The following is a 21,087-nucleotide window of genomic DNA, read 5'->3' as shown; positions in this document are numbered from 1 at the left end:
AAAGGCTTTGAATGCAAGTGGCCTGTTAAGGAGAGCTTTTTTTAAACCCTTGTTTAAACGGGGTTTCCAGTAGCCACTTCCAGCCAGATGGAAGCTGCTTAATATCTCCAAGTGAACAGTTGCTTAAATGAGAGAGAGCAGCTGCCCTCCTACAGTATCAGATTCAAGATACTAGAAGTGTCACAGAGCGTATGACTTGGCTTAAAGCAGGGCTGGATGCTTTAGCTAAGAGAGATGGTGTAGTTCAAATATAAAATTTAAGTGCTGGAAAACAGACGTAGCTGTGAATCCTTCCCGGCTTACAAATACTGACGTCAGCTACTTACCCTGAATTCTGCAAGTTGGTGAAGCAGTGAACTCTTACTAAAATACCAACAGATGCATAGACTCAAAAGACTCTGATCCCACACAAGCCAGATATAAGATCCCAGTGGTATATCTATTTTAAAAGAATTCCAGTTAAAAGAATTCCATGTAACTTTACCACAGTATGTTGAGCCTCTTGCCTTAAACTACCTCCAGGCTTCTTGAAGACGAATCTAGAGCACAAAATGAAACAGCCTCTTAGCACTGTCTTGAGCACCTATCTATGAGGAAATCTAGACTGATAAATCTAAACTTGCCTTGGGATTCTGACGGTTGTCTTTCCTTTTCTGCACACTTGCACTGCTCTACAATATGATCATTTTTTCTTTTCCATGACAAATACAAATTCATTCTCAGAGGAGCACAGAATATGAATAGGAAAAAAAAAGAAACTTTTTCAAAGTAAAACTCTTATTTACTAAACCTTTGGTATTGATAAAGTAGCAGCAGTGAAAGAGTATGCTCTAGCTGAAGTTCTACTATTCAGAGGGTGTTTTCCAAGCAGTTACCTAGCAGAAAGAAAATATTTATAAGCAACTGTGAATGCAAGTACCAGAACACAGTGCTGCATTCAAGTGAATGTTCATTAATGATAATAAATACATTAAACCCCATCTCATTAAAATGGATAAATTGCATCTAGAAAAAACTGTAGGGCATAATTTTAAATAATTTGAGAATATTTGGGTTAAACATTAATTTTAAATTAATTTTGAAGGCAGATTTTTTAAAAAGAACATACTAACAGTAAACTGAAGTGTTTCGTACAGATCGATGTAAGAAATAGCTTCTAAAATACAAAGAAATAAATACCCTGTCAATGGAAAATGATCAGAAATATTGTTTGTTTAGTCTTCACAGAATAGCTATATGAGCTGTCTCACCTTGTTTTAACACTGCATTACACAAACCATAAAACAAGTATTTTTATCCACAAGCGATTTAAAAGTTCTATATTGTAGATTCTCTGCTATGTGAAATTTCAGACTCTGGGTTCCATGCCTAATCTTGCATACACGATTGGGATTGCCAATTACACACTGAAAATTTAATCTTGCTTTTAAGTGATTTAAAGAGCAAGACTTCCATTATCGATGCCTTGCACTGCAAGCTATTGAATATTCTTTTACATGTGTGATATTTTTTCTTGCTCTTTGAAAGTTCCAAGCTGCATCTTCTTATCAAGATATTCATTACCAGTTAAAGATGTCTCATTGCAAAGAATGAGCCAGTGCTGCAGATGAAAGCAGAGATTATTCTTCCTATGTACTAGGTACTGTGGATCAGCCTCTAATGCACCTGTTGACCACCGCCTGCTTTTCCCCTTTGCTCTCTGCTTCCTGAGGACGAGGTACCAGAGCAGAGGATGGATGTGGCACTGCTGGCAGCAAGGTATGTTGGCCAGTGTTTGTAGCACGGTGAATGTCGAGAAGCAAAGTTTCAGAGCAAGGAATGAATGCGAGTGACCAGGAGAATGCCAGAGCTATGGAGGCAGCACACAGAGGAAGGGTAGGCAGCGGAAGGAGGAGCCAGACCGTATGTGAAAGAAAGGGAAATCCACCTCTTTTCCTGAACTCGCCCACACTCCTGCATCTACATGTTTGCTTTCATATCCTTTCATTTACTTTGCAATTACCAGTGAATCTGTCTGTGATTAAATGGCTTGCTGTCACATTCTCAACTTCTTGCAAGCTCTTCAGATTTTCTTCTATTTCAGCAATCAAAATTTCTCCTTTCCTGATGAGTTCATCATGAGTTCTTCTATAGAAAGTGGATGATTTTGGTGTATATCTCAGAAAAAATTTACAGAACAGCTCTATAAAATGAAAACTGAGATACAGAACATGAAAAAGAAATGTTTGTATTTCCTCAAGAACACTATTATGGCAATACAGAACAGTCAATATAGATTAATCAAACCATTGCATTTCATTAGATAAAGTGATTATGTGTTTTAAAAAAAAAATTGAAAATGAATGAACTATTTAATTTTTCTTATCTATTTACCTTTTATGTTAGCACAGGGTAAAGACAAGTAAAAATAAAAAATAAAAAAAAGAAAAAGAAGTGTGAATCTGTCATAGATTTTATTCTAGAAATATTTCCAAACTAAAGCACAGCCCTAAGAATAATTAGTCATGCAGTCATGGCTTTTTTCTGAGTAATGACTACAGACTCAGAATCAAGGCCTACTTCAGAGTCCCATATAAAACAAAGCACCAAAAAACAGTAAGTCAAATGCATCCATTCTTCTAAACAAGTGGTAGTCTAAGTAGTAAGTTGGAATAAAGTGTCAAATTACTGTTCTTTTAATGAGGCTGCTGGTATAGCATAATAGGCATATTGGAAACTCTGAAAGTATGATAATTGATAGGACATTATAATTGCAAGACTAATAAAAGTCAAACCATTACTACAGTATTGCCTAATTTCAAAAAGGGAAAGTATAAAAAATAAACTCACAGGGATATCTATAAATATGTTTGGAGAGAGGCAGCAAACTATTGGACACCACAGAACCTGTTCAAGAAAGACTTCAGAAAGATCACACAAACAGAAGGACTGATTAAACAGCCAGTAAAAGCAGCTGATCAAAGAAGATGTCCTTGAAAAGGCTGAATTGCTTTTAAATGAAGAAAATAAGAAAGCACAGAAAGTTAAACATTAAAAGTATGATAAAGAGGATTTATTGCCTCACGGAAAGCATAAAAACTAGGAATAAGAAGCCTGACACTGGGATATAAGGAGGACAGTTGGAATGGAGAAATAACAGAGTATGTAAACTCATTCTTTGCTTCTGTGGAGGAGATCATGAGACAGCCAACCTAAAATTGCCCATCATGGGGCAAATACCAGAGAAATTATTCAAATTGAAGTGTAAACAAAATATTCTAGAGCTAAATCAACAAAAGGAATAGCAGCAAACTGCCAAGAGCCAATGTTAATCATTTGAGAAGGCTCAGGGATGAGTGCCAGATCTCATTGCCATATGAATGTAAAATGGCTAACATACATAGTCTCAATTTTTACAAGGCTTTCTGGGGGTTAAAAAACATACAGAAGAGTTATCTAGATGTTTCTGCCACTATCTGGTAGAACTTATAAGAAAAAGAGGACACGGATAAGTATAACATATTGTGGAAGAATCAACATGGGCAGAAGGAAGTCGTACCTTGCAAATCTAGACTTCTTTGCAGAAGTCGGTAGCATGCAGAGAGAGATCATTTCATACAACTGGGTTTCCAAAGCCTTTCAACAATGCTTTTCATCAAAGACCCTTAAAGCAACTTCTAAGGGATGTGAAGAAAGTCTTCAAAAGAATAAATATTAAAGACAGAAGACAGAAAACAAAGCATAGGATTTAATTATCAGTTTTCTAATTTGAGAGGTGTCATTGATGGAGTCTTCCACTTGCTGGCCATACTCCTTGTGATGCAGTCCAGGATACTATTAGCCATCTTTGCCATGAGGGCACACTGCTAGCTTGTGTCAGCTCACTGTCCACCAGGACCAACAAGGTCCTCCTCTACAGAGCTGCTTTCCAGATGGTTGGACCCCAATCTGTACTGGTACATGGGGTTATTCCTCCCCAGGTGCAGGTCTTGGCACTTCCCTTCATTGAATGTCATTGAGATTCATTGGGCAGATTCCTCTCTGCCCAATTCCCAGTCTGCCCAGGTCCCTCTGAACTGCACCACACAGGGTACCAGCTGCTCCTCGCAGTTTTGTATCACCTGCAAACTTGCTGAGGATGTGCTCTGACCCATCATCCAGGTCATTATAGAAGATGTTAAACTGTACAGGGCCCAATATCGAACCCTGGGATAAACCACTATTGACTGGCCTCCAACTAGACTTTGTGCCACTGATCGCAACCCTCTCAGCCTGGCCCTTCAGTCAGTTTTCAATCCACCTCGCTGCCTGCTTATCTAACATATACTTCATCACCTTGTCTATGATGATGATGTGGAAAACAGTGTCAAAAGCCTCACTAAACTTGATATAATATCCACTGCTCTCCCCTCAGAAAATCATGTTTATACATTTAAACCAAGGGAAATGGTAAAAATCAATTGTACCTGTACATACTCAGTGACAATCTCTGAACCACCTGTTGCTTACTCAGGAAATAAGGTACAGACTATCAGCTTAATGCTCAGCAACAGTCAATAAAACATAAAGAAAAACTAGAGATTACTAGAAAGAGTAAAAAGCAAAACGGAAAACGCTGTCAAATTACAAAAAAAAAAAAAAAGGCTGGTATGACTAAATCTTTAATATCACTTCAGTCTCAGCCTTCTCAGCAAAGATAACAGTAAAACTAGAAAAGACACTGAGGAGGATGACAAAGATAACAAAAGTTGCATAGCAGTTTCTATACAGTGAATTATTAAATACAAAGGGATTTTCAGCCTCAAAAGACAACTCAGTGAGGATACCATAGTGACCTGTCATGAGAGACAATGAGAAGATGAATAGGGGAAGACCAGAGTTATCAGACAAAGATAGTTCCAAGTTCAAAGTAAACATACGGTACTTCTTCCCATAATCCATAACTAAGTTGTAAAATACTTGGACATACTGTGGATAATATGGATTTTAAATTAATAGATAAATTCACAAAAGAAGAATTCATCATGGGATATTAGCTACAGAACATAGCAAATAAGGCTTAGTTTGAAACTGGAGAATATTCTGGGAAGAATCATATACTGTTCTCTGCACATTGCTTTTGAACACAGATGGATAGAGGGCACTGGATTATATGAACCTTTAATCTTATCCAGGAACGTTAGAAACCTTTATGTTCTTTAGTATTTACCATTCATGCTACAAAATTGTCTAGCTGCAAGAGCCTGAGCTTGTTGCAGACTTTTCCAGTTTGATTCCAAGCTAGTAAGCAAAAGTTTTCTTCTGTTACCTCTTGCATTTTCTTTTCTATCACAAGAGAAATACTTAGTAGCAATAATTAGAAGTAAATTACATTTACTATTTTAAAATCTGATTCAAAAGAAATAATAGACATTTCAGTAAGGTTGTCTGGCCTGCTACTTTATGTCACACTAATGGGCACATCAAAACCTCATCCCAAAGAGAATGGAAGCAACAAATTCTTTCTCTTTCAAGACTCTCCACTGACGTAAAACTAAACCACTTTTCCATAAATCTCTCAAACAGCAATAGGAAATCAGTGTACGTCAAGAGTTCTGGGAGCTGTTGTGGAAGAGAAGCCTGGCAGAAAGAGACATTTCACTTTAGTCTAATACATCAGAAAAAAATATGCTGGCACTTAGCAGTACCTGACTAGGAAGACACCACCAGTCCGCTCCTTTATATTCTGTTCTTTCATGAGGTGCATGAATTCTATTACCAGAACAGAAAATCTAGCCATTGGGATGTAGTTTATAGAGTCTGGGATTTTCAAAACCACCTATAACTTGGAAGCATCCAAATACATCTACATTTTTATAAGAACTGGTGTTTTAGTGAAATGAACCAAGTGAAATGAACCAAATGTCAATCAGTTTAATCCCCAAATGAAAATGTGGTCATTCTGTGCTCCTGTTTGAAGCATTATCTACAGTCAGTAAATAAGAAATATTAAAATTAAAATTTTATGTCACTTATTGCCTTTCACTGGCATTTTAGTGGTATCTTCATCCATACAGGATCCGGAGCACTGAGCCCTCCCTGGGTGTGGGCAAGTATAATACAGTTCAGTGGTTGGAGCACACCATTGAATAACAGTTTTATTGGACTCCATTCCTTGTTGAAACTGGATCACTGTGTAGTCAGAAACCTAGAAATCTTTTGGACAGTTGAAAACCAGGAGGGCATGATACTCTATAACAAAATAATTTGACACGTTCAGCATCTGCTGAACTGCTCTCTTTGACTTGGGCAGCTCAGTTGTTCATGAAACATCCTATCTTAAGTGCTAAAGTAGGTATGGTCTGGCCTTTGCACTGAATTCAATGTCCTGTATAATACTGGTCATCAGACTTTCCTCAATTAATTCCTTTTGAGATAGAAAATTAAAATGAATGTAACCTATTTTCATTTTATGTTTGTAAGGAACACATCACAAAACAGACTCAGCTGGAATACATTTGACAGGACAGTTAATTCCATAATTTTGTAATAAGAATTTCTTTCTGCGAAACTCTAGTGACTTGTAGACTTCAGCTATGACAACATTATAACTGCTATTAATAAATAGGGCAACTTTAACACTGCCCAAAAAAATTAAGTCGGTTTGCATGTTATTTTCCATAAAACAATGAGTGACATCAGTTATGTTGCCTTCCCTTAGCTTTCTATTAATATCGCCCTGCTAACTAATTCTATCCAATGTCAAGCTGATATTGTCCCATATATCTTTTTAAAACACTAGCACAACAGTAGTTCCATTACAACTTTCTGGAAATTTTCCACTATTTCAAGAATGACTATAAATTAATATAAACTGTCCAAACAGCTCCTTGATCAGTTCATTTATTCAGTACCTTTATGAGACAGTCTTCAGCTCGCAAATAGGTAATCAGCTGTTGCATATGCAGACTGGAACACTACCTAAGCCCTTATAGTACAAAATTTTCAGTTGAACAAGTTTAATACTTCTTTCTCATTTTCTGAAATATTCCATCAGTTCCATTAGAGTTTAATAAAACCTGAAAATCTGACAGAAATTAGTACAAAAAACCTTTCTGAACCAAGTTTTTCCTGCTCTTAGAAAATCTTTCAAAGTTTCAATAATTTCCAAAGATATTCTCAGAATTTATAGTCTATCAACAATTTTTTAATGAAATGGTTTCTTATAACTACATTTTATCATCAAATTTTCATATTAAGTTTATATATTAAAATTTCACTAGCCACATAACAATGTCAGAAAGTTATTAAATTGAGAGTTGTACTTAGATATAAAACATCTTCTAGCTGACACCTCAAACCATAGCACTGGTTTTCAGAGGCCTGTAAAAACAAGATAGCTGCAGCTGAATATAAGAAGTATTCCGCAGCTTCAGTAGAACCACAAGGGCATAACACAGCAATGGCTATAGCAAAAAGAGCACAAAGGAAAATTCTACATAAATTAGCTCTGCCTTCTGTACTTTAGAACATAGGTCTTCAAGGAACTTGGCTGCAGCATCACAAAATCATATTGTAAGACTTATTGAGAACTTTAAGGTAAATTTGATTAATGTTAAAATTACTTAAAAAATATTTGGATGATTACCTATATTTTTCAGTTCTATTAATTGGGAAGAAAAAGATTGAGGGATCTGTAAATTCTTTTTTGATTATCTCCTGATTTGTTTGCCTATCTTGATAGGGCAGAAGACTTAAGGCTAATTATCTTTTATAAGGTAGATATCAGTTCAGAATATTTGTTCATATTTCTTCTATGACTAAGAAATATAATCATCTAACACATTCCAAATCAGACACAAATGATAATAATATTTTCAGTAAAAAAATAGAAATTTAAGCACCCATTCTAGGACTGTCTACCAAACCCAGAATTCTTACTGGCCATACATATAGATGAATGTACATACAGGGTCCCACCCTCTGACCCACGTATGCCTAGCTGATCTGCTACAGAAGTCTCCACTTGCCACAGGCCTTTCAATTTTCCTTCCAGACTTGCAGCTAAAATCCTTTTTAGCTTGTATACTTTCCTCTCTATAGAAAATGACAGATATATTATCCAATTTAAGGTTTTACAAGCTCTTGTAATAGAAGATTTTAAGCTACCGTGTTTATTGTTGAACAGTTGTCTTTGAGTTCTCATAGTAAATACAGTATATTAAATGTTAGACACAGTAATTGCTCAAAGGTGTTTAAAATATTTAAACTGAAGAATGAAACCATTCTATAAACTGTTACAGACTATCACACAAGATAAAATGCACATATGTAACACACTCTCTCTGTACAGCTTAAAGAACAAAAGCAAGTAATTACTGCTTGCTGAAACTTACAACTTTGATAACATTTTCCTATTACAGTGACAATCTAGTATTGCAGGCATAGATCAGAAGTTTAATTTTTATGCGTATTTAACTACTATGAGCCTAAGTTATCAGTCATTCAAATTGCATTTTCTTTAAAAATACCTAAGTAGTACTCAGTCAACCTAAAATATCACTCCCCAGTGTCAGAACCTCAGTCAATGACCATTTTCACCTGTGAAAATAAATATTCCCTTCAACTTCTTACTTTTTTTTACATAAGTCTCAAGCAAAAGAATTCCAAACATTAAAATTTGCTAAAATCATTTCAATATTTATAAAAAGCCAGTCCTGTACTCTTAGTCCTGGAAAATATGAATGTCTCAGTGATTCTACTCTATGGACACACAAACCTGTTAGTGAATAAATAATATGGTATCAGACTTCAGCTGTGTACTTACCATTGGTGCTGCCTGTTTGGCTAGCTGCCAGAGCCAGTGTTTCCTGCAGGTCTTTCAGATTTGATTCCAAAACTGCAAGAAGTTTTCTCTGGTTTGGTAGCTCATTTAGTCTACTACCTGCAGTAGGTGCAAAATATCAGTCGTTAGTTGGAAAACTACACTTATATATTTATTTTAAAAACTGAATCCTATCAGATGGATCTTGATCTTAAAATTCACTTTATATTGGAAATAGCATCCATGATATAATAAATTATTAGCCTATACTGTGATTAATGTTTAAAAGAAATTTCTAAGCCTTGAAAAGCAAGCATTGTCATTTGCTCACATTTAAATAAAAGTGCATAGGGAATGACAAACAATGGTATTTTTATTATCTTGTTAACCCTGCCCTCCTGCATGCGTTCTGTTTTAGATTTAAGCCCTTCAAATCAAAGATTATCTTCTTGTTTGTATCACAATGCAACGGTGATTCTCATTCTAGCCTCTGGATCATAGTATCTTATTTTCCCATTTACACATTACACTAGCAAGAAGGAATTATGGTCAGACATAGGACTGGGGGTGACTTCCTGACCCTAATTAAACCAATCACAACATTCTCATTAATTGCAGCAGAGTCCACCATAAGTCATTAAATCACCTGGGCACTGAGTGCAACCTGTTCCCTGCTCCTAGAGGCTCAGCTATCTGTGGTCAAGGACAACTCTGGTATAATGCAGCTTGGTAGCCTAGGGACAAGACTGCCATGAGGAGAGCTGTGTGAGAATAGCTTGTGAGAGGAGGGTCTCTTCTCCTTGGCTTGGGAGCTGTGTGAGCTTTCAGGCCCTTGCCTGAGCTATGCTGTAGGCATGCCTTTGCCTGGCCATGACCTCACTGATCTTGACCTGCTGACTTGATTTCCTGGCTTGACTTTGGACTGAACTGTTGGCTGAACCTGGTTGCTGTCACCAGCCCTGATTCTGACCCTGACATGCTGACTTGATTTCAGCCTATGTCTCATCATTCTGAATTTGTCTTGTGATCTGACTGTTAGGCGATCCTAATTACCATAACCACACCAGCTCTGCTTGCCTTGCCCAGCTACTGAGGGTTTGTGCCCTTGTCAGTGAAGGCAGTGCCCCTGACTGTCTTGCTGTCATCATCATCTCCCAGACGGCCTTCCCTGGCAGAGCACCCCACTCTTACTGCTCCCTGACATACATAATCTCATTGTCCTTCATCTCCCTTCTTTTCTTTCTCTTTTGCCTTCTTCCTATTTTTGACACCATAGATCTTTCTTCCCTTCCTGGCATTTTACACCCACTAGGATTGAAGATCATTTTTTTTGCCCCAGTTCCTTTCAGGACTGTTCTTTCCAAGACTGTTCTTTCAACTCATCTTTTGACGAGCCTTTTTACTCTTTCCCCACTCTCACGTTATTCCCCAGGGCAGTGTCTATAGCCTTTTGTTCATCTTACATTATGTTCTCTCTCCAAGCAATTTCATCAGCTGACACACCTTCAGTTCTCATCTCCATGCTGATGACTAACAAATCAAGCTCAGCATCATTAATTGTTCTTCTAGTAATATTCTCCATCTGTCCTTCTCTCAAATGATGTCATTTCAAGGTTTTATCAGCTTTAACTGAACTTGTGAAAAAGAGCTAATATCTTTCTGTCCAAAAACTTGCCATATTTTTACTTTCCAAAGCTAACTTTCTGGATACTCAGGTGCTTAACCTCAGGATACTTTCAAAGTTTTCCATCACATTGCTCTTAATAAAAAAAAAAACACTCACATGCCATTTTGGGATTCACCTCATCCTCTTTCCCTGTTTGTCCAAGCAGAAGTGGCCTCCTCTCAGTCCTTATAAAAAATGTTACAAAAACCCTTATAAAAACTCTTTCAGTTTGTTCATTCTTGCCTCAACACTGTCCCATCTGAATTCTTCCACCAGCTCCCAGTTCTCTTTGACATCACATTTACATTTTTCAGTATTGCTTTTAAGTGTCCATGTGGCGTATAAATCTACATCTTTAAAAAAAATAATAAACCCTGTATTAGGCAAACTATGCCTAGTTACTGAGTTGAAGAAATATCTGAGCTAGTTTTAAGTTATCTAGTTATTGGAAGTCAATTAGTACAAGTGAAATACCACCAACAGTGGTACTGAGCTTCTTAGCAGGTGAAGTGCTAAGGCTTGGACAACAGGCCCAAGCCAGAGTTGACCTATAGATGAATCCTGTATATTTTATAACTGATAACCATTGTGCTAGTAGGTATTGTACTAAGTTATAACAACCCACTTATGCTGGTGTAAAAAGCGCTAAAGTATTGAAATACTGCAGCCTGAACAACAGGCCCCAAGCTGAAGCTGCTAACTTAGCATGTAGTCATTAATAAAATATGTAAACTTGCTAGTGAAAGGCAAAATATAATCAGTAGAGAGGAGAGAACGTATCCGACTTTCCTTTCGCAGCCTTCTTCAAGGCTGAGAACCCAAGTATTTGGCCTTGTTAGAAACTTCCTTGGTCTCCCCCCCGAGCCCTGGCCAAGCTTTGGGTGGAATTCAACAGGAGAATGAAACCAGAAACTTTCCGCTCAAAACAAAGATGCCAGCTATTCTGGCTTGTCGATCTCTGGTATATAAGGCTGGGCCCGTTCACAGCGACTTTGGATGCCTCACCTATGGGTGGACGCACCGCGTAGGATTTCCCACTTGCCGGGACTGGCTCTCCAAATCCTCGCTGTAACCGGGGCTCCCCAGCGTCTGCGGATCTGGATGATGATGATTATATATGCAAGTGGTGATGTATTTCTCTTAATTACTATTCTCTCTCTCTCTCGTGTAGTAATGATTTGATGCATTACTCTGTTTGTTGCTTTAAGTGCACTATTCTGCTTATTCCTACTGCATGTTCTCTGTATTACGCTGTTACATTACTTGGTTATCACTAGTAAAGTACGCCTACTCTTTTCACTCTGGTGTCTGAGTTTAGCTGGTATCCTTAATCAGCAAAACAGCAGGGTGTATTAACTCACGCATAGCTTTATGTATTTGTGGATAAATATTCTTCCTGTTCTTTTGTATAGCTCTACAGTTGCCTCATAACATATTCTCTCATTAAGTGTTATGATTATTTATATTTTGTACATGTTGCCAGTATTCAGAGTCTTGTTTAATCTGATTGACAGTCTGTCATTGATACATCAAATAATGTAGTCTTTTAGCCTATTTGCATTTAAGTTCCTCTTAAAATAATTCTACTTTTCATGATGTCACTGGTAACTTTCACTAATGTCTGTTTCTTCATCTTGAGACCAGGAGTTGCTAGAGCAGTAACACTTCTTGAATAAGTGCATATTAAACAGGGACCTAAATAATAGAATACAGATCTATACATTTATTTTGCATTTACCAGTACTTCTGTCTATTTTGCTGTCTTCAAAAGCTTCTTTGTCTTTCAGATCTTCTACACCTGATGACAGCTTAGCAAGCATACCGTGCAAAAGCTCAACTGTTTTCTTCATAAAGATAAAAGCTACTTAGAAAGGTGTTCAATAGAGAAAACATCTAAACAGTGTCTGGTTTTCCTCTAGTGTTTTCTAAAAAGAGTGATGTAAACTCTCTATAACCCTTAAGAATTAGACTTTTTTAAATTTTTTGCTGCAGTCATGTGTATTCCATGCAGCTTCATTCAGAGATGAAGACAAAGCATGTACTGATCCAGATACAGGCATTTTGGCCCATTTTGGAAAGCACATGTGTAGCACAAATGTAGGTAATTTTGTCCCCACATGAAGATTTTAGATTTTGCTGTAGAGTATCCTTACCTCATCCTTTATTACATCATCTTGATTAGCCATTTTATACAGATAGATGAGGAACTGGCAAAAACTTAAGATTTTATGGAGTTGGTCAAGTTTTAGTAACAGTTGAAAAAAAAAAAAAAAAACAGAAAAAAAACCCCACTTCACTGAAGGCAAACTGTCAACATCTTCAGGAAATGTTTAATGTTCTCTTACCAGAGAGATTAGCTTCCCACTTAGCAGTGTTCAGGCCAGCTTCTGCTGGTGAAAGTATTGATGCTTGTTTCACTTTACTTGATTTATTAATGGAAGTCTTTTGCCATTTTATAGAAGTTCTATCTCATTGGGAATGTGACAAAGCAAAAAGTTACTTTAGGAAAATACATAGGCCTTAATCTAGGACACAGAGTAATATATTTTACTTTAAAACTATGTTCTATATTTAATACTATGACCTTTTTGGACTATAGTATCTTATATATAAATACATAATACATTACAGCCTTGATTATAATTTATATTAAACTCACTGCATACTCTCCTGTTAATGTAATGAAGCTTTAAAATAGCTGAAGCAGCACTAGTATAAAACATTCAGGCTTATGTTTATTTTTAATCTAAAGATCAAAAAAAGGATCAATACATATCATGTTTCTGTTGTTATATATTTACCTAAAACCAAGTCTTTAAGTTTTATTACTCTGTAACAAACTTATTTGCAAGATGAGAATACATACCATGCAAAGGTATCCGAAGACATAAGAATCATTATCTCTTTTTACAGAAGCAAAAACTGAAGGCTCAGAGGATGGGGATGAACAGTTTGCAAAAGGTTAAGAAGTAAATTAATTGCCAATATGCAAATATCAGTGCAGCATCTGAACAATGTCCTTTTCTGTCTGAAAGACTGTAAACACACATGGACAAACTCCAGTTCTCTTGGCTAAATATCAAACAAGATGATTTCATTAATTTGTAGAATTTTAAAAATGTTTTATATTTCCATACCTTTTAGCACATAAACAATGAGCACATAAGGATGACAGTTGTTTCAGGAATTGCATCAGAAACCTTAGCAGGGCCAGGTGTGTCTTATTTCTCCTGATAATGCTGCAAGTTCCAGTATTTATCAGTTAAGAGGACAGGATCTAGTCATTCAGGGACAAGTGACTGCCACAGAAGATAACCCATAATAATTTGTGGAGTCACTTTAAAAATAATCATTGTCATTACTGGGATCCTGCATTATTGTTTGTCTGAATCTAATTAAATTATGGGCATTTTCTACTTGTGGCATAGGTTCCTCATTTGACAGCTATTACAAAAATATAAGCCTTACTTGTATAAATATTCCCCATGCAGCAAAAATATTTTTAATAGCAGAACATATTAATGCACATAAATTTTCTAAGATTTTCATCATATATTATGTTTTACAATTATTTAAAATTCATACTTTCTGCCTGTCAGCATGACTGAATGTGCTTTATATATAATCAACTCAGTCAGAAATATGTTAATTGGTATAACAAATTCCCTGTGTATCAGAAAGAAATGCTTCTCAGTACTGTTAAAATACTGAATTTGGGAAGCATATTCTATGGTCTCTGGCAATATTTGGCATGATGGCACTAGTTACAATCAGACACTCTTCTTTCAAAAGAAAAGATAAGATTTATCTTTAGCTTCTACTACTTCTTTTTAAAGTCTATGGAAGATTTTCTTCTTCAAGTAAGATGGTGTCCAAAGTTACATTCTGTAATGAAAAATAATATTATGTTATATTGTTTGCTATTATTACAACAGTAGTCAACTGATAAATGTTCTTATTTTAACACATCCAAGTCCTGAATAAACTCAAACTATAACTTAATGAGTTATCTTTAAGAACTCAGAAGTAATTAGTTAATTTACTAGAACTAATGTCTAAACAGATGGATGGAATAATATTTCCCCTTTTTTTCTCATTTTGATTTACTCATCATTTTGAACTGCTGAACTATGGGAACAGCGCTGTACAAAGAAGAGATCTCTCACACAGTAGTGCTGGAGAGACTGTCATATTCCAATGTACAAAGAAAACCAGAGATGTTAGAGGTTTGCTATAGATTACCATTGCTGCCATAAAACCCTTTAGAATCATACTCATCATTTTCATATGGCTAGCAACCATTATTTTACTCCAAAATATGTTATTGATCACATTTTAACACTTTTACAGTAAAATCTTCTATATTCCAATTTCTGTGTTAAGTTTTTACCTCCTTACCTCATGAGATTCTTGTATACTGCTCTCGGATCAAAATACTGTAATGTAAGCATAATATATTATAACACTCAAATACATTCCACTACAGTCTCTGTGCTACTCTGTGCTACAGTCATGTAGAAGAACTGATGAAGTCCAAGACAGAAAATCTCTTCATGCAGAAGTCCCCCAAAGTCAAACAAGCTGTGTTCAACTGCTGAACATTAATTTATGAATGGGTTATCTGCTTCACTGTAGTTTAAAGAAGCAAAACTCATGAATACTTTCAAACACAGGAACTAAGAGTACCCAAGAGCCAATGGATTATTTTCGAAATATAGGAAACACTTTGTTTCACCTTGTTATCTTGATTCAGTTCCTTTATGTTTGTATTTTCATCACCCAAACCAATGAGAAATATTGAAGTGAAACATTTTACAATGCTGGTAATTTCACAAAACTGAAAAAAAAATAGGACACGTAAGAAAACAAAAAAATGTCTTCTACTGCAATCAATTTCTCCAAGTTTAAACAGCTGCAGTTCAGGTTACAAACAAGACAGTTTTCTCACTGAATGAAGCTATGCTAAGTGTCAGTTGCTAACAGACAGAGAGCACTGACACAGCAATACTGTAGTGATAAAAAAATTATTAAATTCACCTGTCCAGTGTATAAGAGAATTAAATAAATTCTGTCCTCATTTGCCTCTGTTTCTTCTGAAATATTTTACTACTATATTAAGTTCACAAAACAGACTTGAAGATTGGAATAGACAAAACACAATATAAATTTGCAGGTACTATGGTGACCAACATCTTAGAAAACAAATACTTCAGAGTTTTAAGTTATTTCTTCTAAAAATCATCTACTGTTATTTGGACTGAGGCTCACTGGTACATTTTATTTGGCATCAAAACTGATTTGGCATCAAAACTACCACATTCCCAGCCAGTATTCCCTCTAGCTCACTACAGTTCACTGCCTTCTCAGTTGTACTACTGCAATGATTCGTAAGGTTGCAGTCTGAAATGACCCATATTTTTAAAAAAAGTTTGCTGGTTCTGCTTTTTACTACTGCACTGAACTCTGATAAGTCTCCACAGCACACTGGAAAACCCTAGCATTTAGCTCCTTTGGACTAAAAAAACACCAGAAAAATACATCCTTCTTGAAGTAGCTGAAATGAACTAAGTAATTTGATCAGTTTTTCCTGTATTGAGTTTCTACCTATCTGCTGTAAAACAAAGAGTGTTATCATGGTTGATTCCTGATACTGTATTAGCCAAAAAAAAAAAAGGGGGGGGGGAGGGGGGAGTCTTAGAAATGAGAATCCTCGGAAAATGACAAGCAGAAGTATCCCACCCCATCCCATTCCCCTTCAAAAGCACTATTTTTTTTCAATATGAAGGAAACCTGCCTGAAAGCTGGTGGATTTAGAGTTTACATGACTGAAATACTACAAGGCTTTCTATTCAGATGGAGGGGAAAGAAATAAAACAGCCACTGAATGCTGACATAAGTCAGAACAATCATTAGAGATGCTGTAAATTACACTAACATAATGTACTTTTGTGGCAGAACCTAAAGTACTACCTATGAGATCCTGGCAAAATCATTACCTCTTTGTATCACAGATTTCATCTGCTGCAAGTAGGTAATAATGTTTATTCATCTTTATAAATAATTTTAATAACTTGAGATTAAAATTATTGTATGAATCAGTCCTGTAAAAGCCAAAGAACTGGAGTGCAGATGCAGCAGTTTTTTCTTGTCTGTCTGAGATTAGTTGGGGTGAATCTTTTTTGTATATTTAAAGACTTGGGTAATAATTGTTCTTGATGTTTTACAGAGAAATGTGATGAAGTTGAGAAAAAAAATAAGGTCTACTTTCAAAATAACTTTTTTAGCATTACTGAAGAGTTTGGAAAGAAATATTTTTTAAACTAGCGTATTACCCAAAATGAAGCTAAACTGCTAATGAAAGAGTCGATAAGATCATGGCCATAGTCATTTAGAGTATTTTGGTACTATCTTTATCATTCACAGTGAGGAACAAACTGTGGTCCTTGGGCCAACTGAGATTAATTCATTTAAGTCTAAAAGCCTTCAGAGCACACTGGCTGTGTTCATACTTCCTAGGAAAGGAAATGCACCCTGCCCCCACACATGTAAATATGCTTCACATTCACCATTCATTTGCCCCATGCACAACACATGAATGTGCCAGTAGTCTTAATACAAGGGGTTTGTGCTTGATGTGTCCTCAGTGACAGCTGCTCACTTATGAATACATCCTAGTTCATCACCCCTGATCTACGGGCCAGACAATCCTCCAGAAAGGCCATCTAAGCCATTGCTATCTGTACAGTTAGGGACACCCTTCTGCCAGGGTGTCCCTGGAAGAACTAGTGCTACTAAAACTGCAGGAATAGGAAGAGATACTTACTTAGCAGTGGCATGTTCCAGCACCCTGAGTTTCTGGCATCAGGCTGAGTCATGAGTGCTATGATAATGATATGGAATTCTTACTTCTGTTGCCCATCAGCTTGAGCTGGCAAGAAGACAGACAGACAACTAAACAATTTAGGTAGCAATCACTACCATTTTCAACTCTCATAGCTGTAGGAGAAGCTCTACAAGAGCTTCTAATTAATAAGCATTTAAAAATCTCTAGTTTATCAAAAGTTTACTATACATACATTTGAGTCTTCATGTGCTGTTTCTTCTTTCACTTCAACTTTTTTAATATATATTTTCCACTGTGTTCATTATCTGTAAGAAAATTAATATTAATTAGCAACTATATTAAGAGAAAAATCTCCTTGCATTGTGTGTAAATTGCAAGGTTTTGGTAGGGACAGATACTCAGTTATTTCCAGCTAGCTCCACAACAGATCTAGCGCAAGCCAAAGCTGAGCCAAATCAGAGTTTGTGGTGTCTCCAAAAATAAGACGACACAAGCCTGATATGACCCTACAAGTTAAAGAACAGAATCATTACAGTAATATATATAATTACTAATTAAGACTCAAATGATTAACAGTTATTTCTCAAAAATATTCTTTTGTTTAAAGGCAAATAGTTAATTTACAGTAAAAATTAATTTGCACATGACATTCAACATATCTGATTGTTGATCTAGCAATAAGCATATAAGTACACTTACTATATCATTTGCTGTTCTAGGAAAAATCTACAAGGACAAGAACCTGAAGCTGTTACTGAAGAAATCTAAAAATGATACATTGAACAATATGCACTGATTGCTTTAAGAGCAATTATGATAAATTGTTCTGACAAAACACTGATCAAAACCAATTATCAATCAAAGGCTTGTGTAATCTTGGTCATCATATATTAATTGGGTCAACAAACAGACTCCTGAAATTCTACTGAACTTCAGGGAATTTTCCCAAGTATAAAATTATTATTGGTTAAGTCAAATTCATTTTTTGTTTTTCCAATATGATTTAAAGACACATATTTTCTTTAATTGGCATCATTATAGTATGATCATCCAGTGTTCTGCTATTAACAAAAAAGCTTTTCCTAGCTCCTTGCATCTGCATAATCAAAATGAAAGGAGCCTTTTAGCTCAAACTAAAAAATATAAATGAGAAAGCAATTTTTGTTGATCTTGCAATAAAAGGATAAAAGGTTTTTCAATGGGAGAAGAAAAACCACAGAAAAAAATTGACTATGAATTGTAAAGGTGACATTTTTCACTATTGGCAAGTGAATTACTACCCTGAAAGTAGCCAATATCCACTGTCAGCTGCCTTTGATTCAAAAGACAATTACAACAGATCTAGTTTAAATTACAGATATGCCAACTGTGCTCTTTCAGGTTCAAGGCATAAAATCATTTGGCCTCTCTATCCCAAAACAACTTCAGACAGTTCTCAGCTACCACCAGAGGCATTAAAAAACACATGGTCGGGATTCAGGTGAGTTAATCAACCTACCTGGAGAGGGTTCTTTTTCTTCACTTAAAATGCAAGTGCTAGGATAGTCATTTTAGAGTTTGTGTGGAAGGCAGAAAGCCAGATATCAAGCAAAGGACAAAGCTCAGTAGTGTAGGTGAACAAAGAAGTTGTCTCATTATTGTTTCTGTTATGTTTAGAAAAACAGGAGTACATGCTTCTGTAAAGAAACAAGATTACAATGAAATTATAACTTGGTAGTACTGATTTGTGAGAAGACAGAAAGATCTGCGGTAAGCTAAGGACACAATAAGGACAATAATTTTCTTAATATTTTCAACATATAAGCAGTTCCTGGAGTAGTTCCAGAGCCAAAGCTGCTTTGGTAAAGCAGAGTCACACAGCCAGTAACATTTTCATTCCGTGATGTCAAGAATTGTCCAAAGCAGATGTTTCAAACAAACAAACAAACAAACAAAACTTTACACCCACACAGCAGTTAATGAAAACTATGTAGAAAAGGAAGAACCAGGGAAGGAAAGATGTGACAACAATCACACTTCCTCCAGTAACAGCAGCTGTTTCCTGCTGTGGCCAAGATGTGTAAGGGTAAGGCTGCAACTGGCTGAAATGCTTAACGCAGCATAAAAGTCCCCCAGGAGGACGCAACAAAACTATTTCTAATCCACACCATTACAGTAAACTGCAAGTTTTGACAGTTTGGTCACAGAAAAAACTTCATTTTTGTTTTCATTCAAACTTGTCCAAGGATGTATATATTCTCAGATGTGACTGGGGGCTGTAGAAAACTAAGAAACTTTCATCTTCACACACACTATTAAGGCGGGGAAATAGAGATAATTATGTGAATTCTCTTATTTCCCAAAAACATTAATGTGATAATGCCTATTTCTGGTAACAAACAAGAGTAACAACAGCATTAGGCTTCACTGGTAGACCCAGCTAGTATCAGTACACCAGGCCAATATAAAAGTAGTGCTTGGACACTGAAAATGAGTTTCAGGTAAAAGCATGTACTGTCCACAAATGAGAAAACCCAAATTCTTTCAAGCTTATTTTTCTTAGCAGCTCTCGACATGTTCTTCTCCTGCCTGAGGCCTCCATAAACAACACAGAACTGGGTGATACCCCTTTCCCCTCTGGGTCACTTACAGTATGAGTAAGATGGGTAAAGTAACTTAGTGCATTTTCCAAAGGTTTTCCTGGTTGGCTAAGATGGAAGATAACATTACCCCCACTGTGTAGTTTCTCACCTGAATAAAACAACCTGTGAAAAGCTACAGGCCATTACCATTAAAAATTGCTTCTTATATGCAATTTACCTGGACAGCAAACAGTTAATACAGTACATATCAATGAGAATGGGGTAGGAATTTAGATCAGAATAGGAACTGAAGGGGTTATAACCAACCTAAACAGAAAATTTCAAATCAACTGAGCTGGCCAAAATGAGATTGTAACTGCTATACTGTACATAATCACTGCTATGCTAGGTCTTCAAGATGCCTACATTTAGTCCTATGAATTAACTTTCAAGGCTCCCTATAAAATTAACGGAAAGACATATGTTCAGTACATATCCTTACAGTTAGCTAGCACATTTTTAGTCTGAATTGTAAGGGAACTTTAAACAGGGATTAAATGGGGGAAATCGAATGAAGGGATATTTCATTATGTACACAACACAAAGTGATCTCTCTTTTTTATCTTTGCCACCAGTGCTTGGTCAGATTTATGCTGCTGGAAAGGTAGACCCAGCTCTCTGATACAGTATTAAAGATATCAAATAATTGTGAGCAATGGGACACTGTGGTATTATTTTTAAACCACACAAAAATATATAGAAAACAGACAAGCAAGAAAATGTAGTTTACTTTTAAGAGGATGTATTATTGGTTTTGTAGTAACAATATATCTGCAATAATTGAATACAGAAGACAAAATAAAACATGAAACATTTTTCATATATATTCAAAAAGCACAGAATAGAAAATATTATGTGCTTTTATGTAGGCTCAAAATAACTTTTAGCATGTTTAAAAGAAAAATCTTCCACAGCACTACATAAAAAGTAATGCTACAACAATAAAACATGATTTGTACATTTCAGGATACATACAAATCTTCTGCATCGCCAAGTCAAAAATTAGAAGCCAATACACAGTTCCACAATGATCAGAGACAAAATGCTGCAGAATGATCACATTTCCTAAAGTGGTAAAACTTGAACGAGCTCTTAGGCTTTGCTAATTCAGTTGGACAACACTGGCTTCAGCTGCCTCTGAGCACCATAAAAAACACAGCATAAAACTACCTTT

This window comes from Strix uralensis, chromosome 1 (assembly GCF_047716275.1).
Source record: "Strix uralensis isolate ZFMK-TIS-50842 chromosome 1, bStrUra1, whole genome shotgun sequence".
Classification (NCBI taxonomy): Eukaryota; Metazoa; Chordata; class Aves; order Strigiformes; family Strigidae; genus Strix; species Strix uralensis.
The sequence above is the reverse complement of the archived record's forward strand: the minus strand, read 5'-3'. Positions refer to the sequence as shown.